The sequence below is a fragment of the Muscardinus avellanarius genome (genome assembly GCF_963383645.1).
Source record: "Muscardinus avellanarius genome assembly, chromosome: 6".
NCBI classification, from domain to species: domain Eukaryota; kingdom Metazoa; phylum Chordata; class Mammalia; order Rodentia; family Gliridae; genus Muscardinus; species Muscardinus avellanarius.
In genome coordinates this window covers 115,950,715-115,965,481 of record NC_137791.1, presented here as the reverse complement: position 1 = coordinate 115,965,481, position 14,767 = coordinate 115,950,715, and the positions used below count along the sequence as shown (strand labels likewise).

General features: G+C 35.9%; 1 pseudogene across 1 annotated transcript in view; it reads left to right on the top strand.

Annotated features, from left to right (window-relative positions):
* LOC308264141 (ubiquitin carboxyl-terminal hydrolase 10-like) overlaps positions 1–14,767 on the top strand; it is a 124,608-nt pseudogene that overhangs the window by 95,035 nt on the left and 14,806 nt on the right. The window contains exons 3-5 of the transcript in view: positions 200–248; positions 1,500–1,964; positions 4,021–4,112. The product of the transcript in view is annotated as a ubiquitin carboxyl-terminal hydrolase 10-like (transcript). The remainder of the gene's footprint in view (positions 1–199; positions 249–1,499; positions 1,965–4,020; positions 4,113–14,767) is intronic.

Sequence of the window (14,767 nt, the reverse complement as noted above, 5' to 3'; positions counted from 1 at the left end):
TCCGGGACATACATAAATAGTATCTAGGAACCAGGATTTTGGTGGATGGTAGAATATTTATTGCAGATAGTAATATTCTACTTTCTTTCTTAATCGTGTAGTAGGATTTTTTTTAGCTGTTGTTCTGTATGTAGCTGGTTATGCACTGTTTAGGGAGTGAAAGTACATATTAACTCACAGTGTGAACTTTTAATTACAGGCAAAGGCAGCTGTAGACAATACCACCATGCACAAAGGTTTTGCTTACTGTAATTGTGTCCTATTGTTCATATTTCCTTACTTTTGGTTTTCTCTCAGAGGAACACATTGAGAAGTAAAATCACCTTACATAACCTGGAATGATCTACTGTAAGCTAAAACGTTGACTTACAAGGGTGTGGAAAATCTTCTTCTATTACCCAGGTCTCAAGCATAGTAAATAAAATATTGCCCATCTTTCAAGACCTAAGCCTTTCTAAAACTCTGTCCTTCAAGAATTGTCAGTTTCTTCTTTGTGTTTCTATTCTATATTATGTATAAACTTGATATTATATGTAACTCATGTTACTTATTTATAGCAAAAGAAAAGATCTCTTTCAATGTATTCCCCAGAAATAGAAGATGAAATTACAATGCAGGTGTAGTTTTGTTTAATTTTTTTTTCATAGGAGACAACTGAAAGAGTAGAAAAATCATGAAAGGAGAGGGAAGAAGTCAGCCAATCTGTACTTCCTGTTGAAATCCCAAACATAGTTGTAGTAAATTAAGGCTTTGGTTTTATATTAAAAAAAAAAAGAACTGTCAAACAAAATAGGCTTTATGTATCCCTCAGAAACCACAAATTGCTTTATCTATTTCTATGCCTTTGATGGAGTCTTCGGTCATGATCGTGTGTTGGCACTCATTGTTAGCACATCACAGAGTCCCATAAAAAATAGATTTCAGGTGAGTACAAATTCACTCTTTCTGTGAGTTCCATAGCTATTCCATTATACACATTGCATCTACAAGATAAAGAATTCACTGCAATTTGAGTTACTTTCTTTTTATATGGTTCTAGGGTAGCTATTTGTTTATTTATTTATTTATTATTTATTTATTTATTCTGTGGTAGAGGCATTTGACAAGTCAGGTCCCTCCCCCTTCCCACAGGAGTCAGAATCCTGGAGAAGGAGGAGGAGACTCTGCTAAGGAGGCAGGCGATACTGTGAGGCAGGAGATACCTCAAGAGAAGCAGTGTTCCCACACGTAGTCTAACCCACAAGATGTATACCTTAAAAAGAGAGGCATTTTCCCTCTAGCCTCAAATGGGCCAGCAGGTCTTTGGGACTGTACAGCACCCATCCCCAAGAGGACTGCAATAAAATTGGCACCACACTCCTTGGTCTCTCTCATCTCTTTTCTGTGCAAACCTAACATCTGGTGCCGACCCCAGGACAATTATTTTTTATTTTAATTTATTTTAATTTTTAATTTTTCTTTTCTTTTTTTTTTTTTTTTATAATTCCCTGCTGCCACAGCTTGCTCTGTGAAGCCTTGGTGGAAACCTCCACCTTCCCAGATCTGCTGGGGCACGCGGATCCACTGGGACTGCACGCGCCATACCCACTGCTTTTTCATTAGATTTTCACACCAAGGCCCCAGAACCACCACCACTCCAGAACCACTGCCACTCCAGAACCACTACTGCCCTGGAAACCATCGCTGCCCTGAAACCACCACCACTGCCTCATGCCCACCCAGACTGGGGACTAAAAACCACCCTTTTCTGGCCCCGCATTCTGTTGCAAGGCTCCGGGCTTCTCCATCTAGGCTTGACCTTCAGCCGACCAGGACAACCCTCTGTCTGTGCTTCCTCCAGCCCAGTGTCCCACCCTTCACGGACTCTGGAACTCCTGGCCAACCCCTGCCCAGACTCTGGTCTTCCTGCCTGCCCTGGTTAGACCAGCGGGGGCACATACCGTGTGGCCTGGCCTCAGAGTCCGGTGGGTGCCTGGCAGCCATTTTTTTCTTTTTCTTTTTTTTTTCTCCCATACTGCAAACCTGGTGACCACGCCATCTTACCCAGACACACATTCGCCCTGAGAGCCAGTGGTCATCTTACCACCCAGCCAGACACTCCTCCTAGAATCACCCAGCAGCAATCTTGACTTCCATCCAGCCCAAAGAGCCAGCCGCCATCTTGTATGCCATGGAGCCAAGCCCCAGCGGCCATCTTAAATTTTATCCAGCCCTGATTCCACCCAATAGCTCCACAGTGTGCCCCTGGCTCTGGAGCCTCTCAGCTCTTCCGTTCCAGTCAGTACTGGCTGATAACACTACACTGTAGTAAGCTTCCCCTTCCTTGGGCAAGTGGGTTCCAGTTTTTAGCCTCTTCCAGACTTGGGCTCAAATCTGTTAAATAAACCCAAATATTTAGTGCCAGGCTGCCCTACAGTTATGTAAAGAAAATGGAGATGTCCTTCTCTAACACAACTTCGTTGTTTCCAGACATTAGGCAGGATCTTGGGATGCCAAATTGTCGATACCCTAACAGGTCAGATAGAGGCTTTTCCCTCAAAGAACAAGATAGCCAGCACTGTTGCTGATGTTCTATGCTCAAACATCATCCCTCGGTTTAGACTCCCTAATTCCTTACAGTCTGATAATGAACAAGCTTTTATTTCTAAGGTTACTCAACAGGTGGCACAAGCTCTTGGCATTTCATGGAAGCTCCATATCCCATATTGACTGCAGTCATCAGGAAAGGTAGAGAAAATGAATGGGATTGTTAAAACCTACCTAACAAAACTCTCTCTAGAGCTGCGACTGCCATGGCCTAAACTCCTGCCACTAGCTCTGGCCCATGTGAGGGCCACTCCTCGAGTCCCCGCTATGAGCCCCTTTGAATTGCTGTATAGTCACCCGTTCCTGTTTAATCGTGCTTTCCCTTCAGATCCCCCTCCTTTGTCTTACTATCTTCTTTACTTGTCTTTTCTCAGGCATCTTCTTAGGGAACATGCTGACCCATACCTTCCCCAACCCGAAACTGAAGAAGCAGCTTCACACCCTATAGTTAAGGCCCTTAAGCCAGGGGATGAAGTCCTCCTCAAGTCACTTCAACCAAAACATCTCCAATCACGATAGACTGGGCCCTTCACAGTGATCCTCACCACACCTACCGCAGCCAAACTGCTGGGGGACGCCAACTGGCATCATCTTACCAGGCTAAAATGGGCTCCATTAAAACAGTCCCATGGCACATTTTCTTGCAGTGTTCGGACCTACTAAGCTTCATTTTCTTGGCATAATTCTCTTTGATGTTTTATTTTAGCAGGTCCACTTGTTTACATACTATGGTACCCTCCGTCTTTGGATGCCAAACTGCCATAACTCCTTGTCTGTGAAAGTCTCTTCAAGCACACATCACCAAGTTAACCAGGGTTACCTCCGACTCATGCTGCAGCCATACTCCCACCTGCCCATTTCTGGAGGACCTGACCTCTCCCGGCCGAGGGGCCCCCTTACAACATCCCTTGACAGCAGGAAGTAGTTTAAGATTCGAATCTCTGCCCATTATCACCTAAAGGCCAGGATGACAAGTCAGGTCCCTGCCTCTTCCCGCAGGAGGCTGAACCCTGGAGAAGGAGGAAGAGACTGGCAGACCGGCGATATCGCAAGGCAGGCAATATTGTGAGAGAAACAACATTCCCACAAGTAGTCCCACCCACAAGACTTATACCTTAAATAGAGAAGAAAAATAGGCATTTTTCTTCTAGCCTTGGATGGGCCCACAGGTCTTCAGGACTGTCCAGCCCCCATTCCCGAGAGGACCGCAATAAATCTGGCACCTCACTCCCTGGTCTCTCCTCTCTTTACCATGCAAACCTACAGTAAAGGAAAATAAAATCAGAAAAAAACTCTTTTCATCTAAAACTTAATGGAGTACTAAAATTGAAGTTTCAAAGTGTAACTTTTAAATTATGAAGACTTTGATTTGTATTTAAATTGGATGCATATGTAAAATAAATACAAAAATTGGAATACTTTTGTTATGTGTAGAGAAACAGTGCAAGTTGGAAGAATCACCTCTAACGGTCAGTGGTCCCATTTCTGAGCTGGTGTTTGCATTACTTTCCATGTACAGGCATTCTGTGAGTAAGGTGTGCCATGAGGGAAAGGGGTGCCATGATGCCCTCCAAGATCCAATGGGTTGCATGTGTTTTCTTCCATGATTTAAGAGAGCTGAGCCTCCTCCGTGCTTCCCTGCATCTCTCCAAAAAAGCAAAACCTACCAAGTTACTGGTTAAACTCCACTCTTGACACTAGCAGTGTCCTTCCTAAAGTTAGATCTATTAGATCATTCCAGTTTCTCATTTTACTTAACCTATAATGATACCCAATAAATGGACTCCTCCCAGTCTGGCTCCTATGTGATCTCGTCAGTCTCCTGGTATCTGTTGTCCCTCATTGGCTCCTCACTTCATTAGAGGCTCCATTTCTGAAATCACATTTTTACCTGATTCTGAAATCTTGAAATGTCCATCCTTCTGAAATCTCTTCAATGTTTTGGTGGATCATTTTTTTTGTACTTTTATTAGTGCATTATAATCTCACATCATAATGTAAATCATGTTGGTAATGACATACATGCACACAGCACTTGATGACATTTTATCAATTTCTATCTTTAAACATCATCTATGTGCCAGTATCATATATTTTTTTATATCAGATAACTCTTTGGGGCTCCAGACATGCATTTTCAAAAGCTTGCTTGACCTGTATACTTGAATATACCCTAAATATCTTGAGGTTTTTCTGTTTAAAACTTAAATCATGATTTTCTCTTTAATGTAGTTCTTGTCTGGGACTTTTATCCTAAAGAATGTCATCCTCTTCAAACTGTTAATGAGAACAAAAACTATGATCCCTCCTCCATCACTAACACCACCATCCTGAATGGAAAGATAAACTTTTTTGTGAGCAGTTGGCTAATTACCCACTTTCTTCTCATCCTGAACATGGTTATACTTCACCTAGCAGCCTAGACTTTATTGTTTCAAATTCAAGCCATAGCATGTAACTCCCCTAATTTAGGGGAGTCAATCAGATGATTTATCAATTCACTCAAAGCAGTCAATTAGTGAAAGCTGTTCCCTTCCCTTAGGATGGTGGTATTAGGGATGAAGAGGGCTGTATCCTAGGTTTTGTATTCTGTAAATGCCTGAGTAGGATGGCAGTTCTTAAGATGAAATTTCTGGGCAAGATTTGATTTAGGGAGAAATTGTGATTTAAGATTAAATAGGAAAACTTCACCATGGTATATAATATGTAGGAGAAAATCTAAAAGCTTTGTGAAAACTAAGGAAGTCCTTTCAATCTTTCTCCAGACTATTTTCTAATCTTATGAAACTTTAAATTTTTCTTAATGAATTGCAGTAAGTACATTTCACTAGCATAAAATAATGAATGGGCATGGGGACAAGTAATCTCTTCTCTTGCTCACTACCCCAATTCTTCAATTCACTTCTCTGTCAATACTAACTCCATGTCATTCATGATAGGAAAGCTTTGGCATTTGCTGGTCCTTCCTGGAAACCCTATCTAAAGGAGGATTGCTTGTTATTTTCTTTTATGTCATCAGTTTTTATTTCCTTAATAGTACTAATCAAACTCATTATTTCACATGTTTGAGGTTTGTTTTTTAGATATTCCATATTCAGCCTGAGTGCACTTTTTGTAAGAGACCCTATATTCTACCTCAGATACAATCCCTACCTTGCTGATTGGTGCATAATATTCACTCATGAAAATACTTGTGATGTAAATATTTTAAGGGATGTCCAAATCACTCTTTGTTTGGGAGGCCATGCTTCCTCAAAAGAGAGGAAAAAAGCAGGAGCAAATGACCATTATTAAGGGATTGACCATTCTTGTATTTCATAGACAGACATCATACAAGCTCTGGACTTCAATAAAGATGAATGTAATGCTTTTTTGTTATCAGTTAATGGGAAAAAATGATGCATTCTTTTGGTGGCTTCTTTGTAATGAAAATTTTGCCCATGTGGTGGTTATTCCTGAAAGAAAATGAGAAAGGGGAAAAACAAAAGAAAATAATAGTAGAGGTTTGAGGTAGTCAGATACTATTGTGCCTATGCAGGTTGCTGAATTAATCTATTCAGTTACATATTCATTTTCTAATTAACTGATACAAACAGTTCAAGCACTGCCTAGTAGTTTATTGCTCCAGGTCAAAATGTCTGAGTGGATGTGCAATTCTAAAAATGGCTTTGCAATTACACTAGTTTTATTTATCCACAGGCACTTAAAGCATCAAGCCGCTTCTAATTGCTAACAGAGAAAGACCTAGCTTTCCCCAGCCTGTCCTTCTCCCTGACCTATATGCGAAGCACACATTGTCAGTTCTGACAAGGAGGAGACTAACTACAAATAATGTGTGACAAAAGCAACTAATCTGTACACACTCAAATCTATCAATTTATTGTAGCCAATTATTCTCTTGGGAAGACTTTCACAAAACAGCACATTTTCAAGTCAAGTTCTAGAAGAATTTGTGAAAGTTAAATGCAGTGCCCAAACTATATATAATGCAGTTCACTATCACACATGGCCCTTGGTATCCTAAATTTAGTGTAAGCAGTAAAAGAAGCAGTAACCTGACAGACAATTACTGTTAAAAAAAAGTCACAAAGAACTGCATGTAACATAAGAAAAGCATAGGTTAGGGTAACATTTTTAAATTCTACTGCAAGTAGGTAATTAGCAGGCAAAAATAGCAAATAAGCTTGCTTCAACTGTCTTTAGTTAGAAGAGGGTTATTATTGGAATGCAGATGGATAAAATATTTGGCTAAATAAAGCCAGTTCAAGGAAGCACAGGTTGGTTTATTGACTTATTCAATGGAAGGATTATTCCATTTTAAATTGAGAGCTATTCTAAGCTATTACCTTTATTTATCTTTATTTATTTCAGTAAAACCTGACTCTGGCACAGCCCTTTTTATTTTTGAAAGGGGGTTGATAAATTGTCCATCCTGCACTCAAAATTCCCATCCCATGGTCTCAGCTTTCTGAGCAGCTGGAATTATGAGAGTGTGCCACCAGGTCTGGCCCAAATTATTTATATATATGTATGTATATATATACATATACACACACACACACACACACACACACACACACACACACATATATATATATATATATGTTGTGTGTATGTATGTATATGTATATGTATGTATGTATATATATATTTTTTTTCATTTTGTTATTTTCACTTCTTTCTTCTCTACATTTCTGAACACCTGTTCAATCTTATATTGTATCTTTTTAGTCATTCATATTATTTATTGTGCTTTTTAATATAAGTCATTTTTTTCTCCTGTGATTATATCTGCAAAACATTTCCAGCAACATAATCACCCATAATTTAATTATCTTTTATTTTATTCCTTAGATATTAACATTGTATCTTAACCACTCATATTCTGATTACTTCATTTACCTATCTGAAATAATATATAGCATTTTTTTTCTAACTGTACTTGTTCCTCTGAGTTCTTGCTTGTGGTTATTTCTCTTCAATTTTATTTCTGTGATTTTTTTTAGATGGTTTTACTTTTCCTTGAACATTATCTATGAGATTTTTGTAAGCCCTGGCTGAAAAATGCATCTCCCTCGGGAGTACTTATATTTGTTTCTGCTGGTACCTAAAGATGCTTACATTGGATCACTTACAAATAAGTTCTCAACGTGAAGGTTTTGGATCACTAGCTGAAAATCTATATGAAGTTCAGTTCATGAGTATCAAATCTCAGAAGAGATTTTTTTTTTTCTATCCAGTGCCAAGATCCCAACAGAACATTTTTTTTTTTTTTTACATACAGAGTAATTACTCTTTCACTGTTTTTATTTTATTTATTTTTTTTTTTGAGGTACCAGGGATTGAACCCAGGGGCATTTTACCTCCAAGCTATACCCCAGCCATATTTTTGAATCAGGATTTCACTAAGTTATGGAGGGCCTTACTAAATAGCCGAGGCTGGCTGAGAATCCATGATTCTCCTTATTCAGCCTCCCAAGTACTCAGATTACAAGGGTGCCATACCACACCTGGGTTCTTTTTCACTTTATATTATTAATAGAAGTACAATTGAATATTGACTTTTAAACTGCTTTATTACTAAATTTAAATATACATGGTCTATTTAGTCTAGAATTTTCTTCTCTTTTTGTATATTCAACAAAAACACGTGTACCAAAATTTAACAAATGTGTAAGGAAACACTGATTTATACTTTACCTTTACAGCAAAATCAACTTAACCTAATAATTTAATAAATTAACTACTTAAAGATGGTCAGAATAGCCGGGCGTGGTGGCGCACGCTTGTAATCCCCGCGCTTGGGAGGCAAAGACAGGAGGATCGCGCAGGTTCGAAGCCAGCCGCGCGGGCTGGCTTAGGAGACCCTGTTTCCAAATAAAAATGTAAAAATAGGTCTGGGAGTGTAGTCCGGAGATAGAAGGGCTTCCAGGAACCCCAGTACCACCAAAAAAAAAAAAAAAAAAGATGGTCAGAATATAGAATATTATGCAGAAAATAAGTCAAATGAGCTATTGTTCAGGCAGAAACATGATAAAAAATAAAATAAGCCAGACACAAGAACATTTGCTATGTGATTCTTTTAAATAATCTTAAAATTATCTTTTAAATAATTCTTTTAAATAAAAGTTAAAAGAGACAAAGCTAATCTAGAGTGCTAGGTATCAATAGACTGATCAACCCTTCAAGAAGGTCAGGGCAAAGACAAGGAGAGAGTGTAAAGTAGTTTCTGGCAATCTGTTCAGGTTGCAATAATGAGTATATTCATTTGATTATTATAATAATAATTAGTAGTAGTATTTGAGAACCTACTTAAGATTTTCGTGCTTTCTACCTCTAAAATTCTTCAGTGAAACTAAATTCAAAGAAACAATTTTATATATTGGATCACGTCTTCAGTTTTCTTAAAACCTGGCATAAGATGTAATATATACTTTCCATCAAGAGGTACTTAGCCTACTTCTCACCTTTCTACCCAGCCTAATGTAGGGTCATTATCTCTTTTGACTGGAGACCAATCACAGTGATCTTTTGTTTCCTCCCAGTGTCAGTGGGTTCCAACTTAAGATATGTACATGTATTTGCCTTTTTTCTGGCATTCTCATTTATATACTTGTAATATATTTGCTATCCAGTCAATTATTAACTGTCTGAAAAATGTCACTTCTAACAGGATACATTTAGAGCTCTCTCATTTAAGTTATACTCTATTTTACTACTAATTTTCTTGTACAGATCCTATCTTTTTTTTTTTTTTTTTCAGTAATGGGGATGGAACCCAGGAACAGTCTACCTCCAAGCTACACCCCCAGCCCTATTTTTTATTCTTCACTTTGAGGCAGGGTCTTGATGAGTTGCAAAGGGCCTCACTGAGTAGAATCTGAGGCTTTCCCTGAACTGTGATTCTCCTGTCTCAGGCTTCTGAATGCTGGGATTACAATTCTGTGCCACCACGCTCGGCTTATCAGTTTCTTTAATAGTATTTGTTATGATAACACAACAACACATATGCAGTGAGGTAGATTACATGTATCTTCCTCTGATTGATTCTGAAACTCATGATGTCAGTATCCACTTTTATTTTAGCTCCAGAGTATATCCTATTCTTATGATAGCACATCTGCATCTGAAAGGTTGCATTGATAGCTGAATGAATAAATAATCTGATTCATCTTTATTGCAACAAATTAAGGCATAACAGGAAACAGAAAGTAATCTATTACTATTCAAATTTTTATTACTTTTTATTTTTATATTTTTTTCTGTGGATGAACTTAGTGTCAAAAGCATACCAAAATGCACTTTATCATTAGGCTGTACCCACACTCCCTATCACTGTTGTTTGAAGGACTCATGGGATTCACTGAAGATGGTCATTTTTCTTTACCATTGTTATTTGTGTACTATGAAGCAAAGACTTATAGCATCATTGAAAAGTACTTTAAGTCATATATATAGAGGCAGTATTGAATCCAGAAAGAAAAATAGAGTATACAACATTTATTCAGACCAATTTTTTTTTTCTAAGATAACAATATTCCTGCTTGCCTTGGTTATCTACCTACAGAAACAGATAATCTTGACTAAACAGGAGACATTAATACAAATTGTACATGAAATCAGTTGAATCTTAGATTTTACCAAATAAATAAATAAATAATTTCCAGTGAGTTATGTATGAAAAAGAAACCAACATGTAATAAGCAATTATTTTCCTCATGATTTTGTAAATCAACAGTTTAGCCCAAGCTAATTTTATTCTATTTATTTATTTATTTATTTATTTATTTATTTATTTATGTTTTGCTGTACTGGGGATAGAACTCAGGGGCATTCTACCTCCAAGCTACACCCCTAGCCTGTTTTTTATTCTTTATTTTGAAACAAAGTCTCAATAATTTATAGAAGGCCTCACTTAGTACCCAAAGCTGTCTGGGAACCATGAGCCTCCTGGCTCAGCCTCCCAATGCTTGGATTATAAGTATGTGTCACCACTCCTAGCTAGCCCAAGCTAATTTTGATGGTTACTCAGCCATAAAGAAAAACACAATTACATCATTTACAGGAAAATGGATGGAACTGGAGGACATTAAGCTAAGTGAAATTAGTCAGTCACAAAAAATAAGAAATTGAATGCTCTCCCTAATATATGAAAGCTAGGGAGAAAATGAGTCATAGAAGAAACTCTAAACAACGAAGGAGATTCTGTAGATAAGCAATTAAGGTGACCTGAGGGGATGGGAGAGGGAAAGAGAAAAATTCTCTAATGAACATGATATACTTAAAAAAAAAAAAAAAAACACATGTCAATATCAGTCACCAAGCCAAACATGACAAGGAGAGAGAATGGGGTGGGAACTGGGTAAGGGATAATTGGATAATGTGTGCATGTATGTCTATACCATCTTGCATCCCATTAAGATGTATGAATACAATTCACCAATAAAAAAAATTTTTAAATATCTGATGGTTATTTTCATCTTAGAAGTAGTGAAAAGAAGAGAGGCAGATAGAGGAAGTAGAGGAAGGGAGAAGAAGAAAGAAGAGGAAAAGTTATTTTCAAGGCTCTTAAGAACAAGTCTCAGAACTAATATGGCATTAGTTCTGTTGCATTTAATTGGCCAAAGAAAGTGATAGATTCAGAACAAATTTAAGAAATGGGAAAACAAATTTGATTTGTTGAAAAAAGCTTAAAAATCCAGTTATATAGATAGTATTTGGGGCTATCATTGCAACCAATCAACAAAAAATGTATTAACAAGAACATCAAGCATTGTATACCAAAAGAGAAAAGAAACCTAAATAAGAAATATTGCTTTCATGTAACCAATAAATAATGATATGCTCTAATGATTTTTATGTTTTCTTAAATCTAATTTTAGAAGTGTTGCAACATTTTATTATTAAAATGGTTTAATTTACTAGTAATTCTTAAGAGAAAAAAGCAGAGTTAAAGTACAAACATGGCTCACTAAGTAACATAAACATTTTAACATACTCTTTAGTATATTATAGTCTCACATCATAATGTAAATCATGTTGATAATGTAAACCATTTTGACAATAAAACATGAAAGCTCAAGGTCTTAAGGTCTTAAAAGTTATAAAGAAGTCATTTGATGAGAGTACAATGTTCTAGAAAGGACTCAAATATCCAGTCATATCTCAGGCAAAGGAATTAATGGAGTGATGAGAATCTTAGGATGGGTTACGAGGAGAAAATGGAGAAGTGATTCGCAAATATGATTGTATAACTGATTCACAGTAATTTTGACAATTTTTCTCTGCTCCTTTGTTTTTATATGCATTTTTGATTCTCAATAGAAAATGATTACAAGATATCAACATAAGTTTAGAAGTCAGAAAAGAGATCCACATTGGTAATTTTTAATCCAGATATATTGACTATTCCTCCAGGGTGAGCATCAAAATATCCAAGAAATATAAATTCACTTATAATTTATATGCATCATTTATGTTAAGATATAAGCCAGAAGCACTGTGTATGGTCAATAAATCCTGGTATTACTTCGAATCCATTTTTGGGGCCAAAATGTTGTCATTACACTATTACACTATTATTTTCAGTTTTCAGTAATTTGACATTTATGGGATATACACACATTAAAATTCTACTTAGCAGTGAAGGAGAACAAAATTATATTACTTGCAGGAAAATGGATAGAACAAGAGAATATTATGTCAAATGAGATTAGTCAGTCATAGAACATAAAGGGTCATATATTTTCTCTAACATGTGGAAGCTAGTGAGAAGTTGGGATATAAAAAGGACTTCGGTTAAATAAGGAAAAATCTTAGTGCGTTCATGGAGGGAGCCTAAAAGAAAGAGCTGGAAAGAGAAAATGAGAATTGATAAAGAAAACATTTAAGTTGATTCTATGAACTTATATAAAATTATCAATGCTAATTTCAATATCATATACGGGAAAGGGTAAGAAATGGGGTGGGATCAGGGGTGTGCTCACCAAATGCTATATGTATGTGCATTCTATCAATCTGCACATTTTATTGATGTGTTATTACAATGCACCAAACATATATAAAAATAATTTGACTTTTCAATCAATACTGAAAAAGCCATGGTGAGGAAACCATTGCCTTCCTAACACCTTACGCTAGTTTTGTTGAGTTCTTCATCACTACACTCAATTAAAATTAAATATTCCATTATCACACATAAATAATACTCATGAGGTAGTAGTAATTATTAATTATAGTTAATTTTAACCTTCAAAAATGAGTGTGATGAAATGAAAAAGACAAAAAGACAACTGGGGTTTAGCAATAAAGATAATGATTATCTTAAGAGTATTTTGTTTTTGATTGAATTATGACCCAATATTGCCTATTTATCATAACGTTTCACTTCTATTTGACTTTTAAATGACTAAAAGACAAACTAGGATTATTATAACTTGAAAATGTATATATTTTCTGAAATATGTATAAATTAAATATGTCATTTTAAGAGAAACCCTACAGTAATTTCTGAGGAAGACAGTGTGAGTTTACATATTAGAATTACAATTCTAGGCAGCCAGGCATGGTGGCGCAAGCTTGTAATCCCAGCATTCTGGAGGCTGAGACTGGAGGATCGCGCTTTGTGGACAGTCTCCCAACTTGGTGAGACCCTATTTCAAAATAAAGAAAAAAAAATAGGGCAGGGGGTGTAGCTGGGAGGTTAAATGCCTCTGGGTTCCATCTCCAGACTTGCAAAAAAAAAAAAAAAAAGAATTACAATTCTAGGCAACTTTAATATATCATCATAAACCAAAACATTTTTTAATACTTGAATTTTTTTCTGATCAGTTGGGTGATTCTAGTAACCAAATGGCTAAATGAATATTGTATAGTTAATTGTATCAAAATGAAAGACCTGTATATAACTGTTACAAAATATACATAAGTAAAACTTACTGTCAAAATTTAATCTAGGCATGGTGACACATACCTGTAGTCCCAGTATTTGGGAGGCTGAGACAAGAGAATTATAGATTCAAGGACAACCTCAGCAAGACTCTCATTAACCTAACAAGACCTGCTTCAAAATAAAATAAAATAAAATAAAATTAATAAGGCTGGGGTATAGTTCAGGGGTTCAATCCCCAGTACTACACACATACACACACATTTAAGACAAATCAATTAATTTGAGTGAAATAAAGTCTTATGTGGTTTTGTTATGTTGTTGATTTTGTATGTATGTGGTTTTGTGGTTGTGTAGGTATAGGTATATATATTGTATCTATCCTTTAAGAAACCACTGCTTTTTGAGTTTTGGTATAATACCAAAGAAATATATTCATAATTACCTAAAATGATATTAAATTTATATTTTCTTTTCCTAGTATTTATCTGGATGAAATTAGATTTTCTTCATATACAGAAACCAAAGATACATATTCTGAATAATTATATGTGGAGGCAGATATAAAAATATTTTGGTGTTCTCTTAAAACAGATATTAAAGAATAAGTAGAATTATATAACATTTCCCACTTTTTGGAGGTAAAGCAGCTTTTAGAGAAGCCATGTTAATGAAATAATTGTTTTAAAAAAATAATTGCTTGAAATTTACTGTCAATTTTAAGAATCCAAAATAACTCTGTGTATTAAGATGTTTTAAATAAAGTATGATTTATTTTAACTATAATTATTTCATAATAAATTTAACTATTTTTAAATGTATTGACAAAATATTATTTTTAAATTAGTTTTAGTTTATAAGAAGCACTGATAAATATAGCCAATTTAAACCCAAATTATTTGATGCCATTAGTATTTTTCAAAATTGAAGAGAGGTTGTTAAAAATACAGTGTTGGAAAACTTCTGTAATGCACTTTAATGAAGTTAAAAATAGACAATGGCTGAATATAACCACCAAATGAATAGGAACTTCAGGATGATGGAGGCCTACAACATTGCCTTTTCCTGGAGAAGAGAGAGAGAACAAATCAGTAGTATATATTTCTATTTAACTAAAATTCTCACAAGTAATTTTCTTACCTTTGTTTCTTATTTCAGATTTGTGATATTTGGGAATAAGCAGTATGAACAAACATGCAATCCTAGGAAAGAGTCAGGTATGTACTGAAGATGGCAAAAATCAATGGCATCTGTAGCGGGAAGCAGGAATGAAAAGGCTAAAAAGGCAAACCA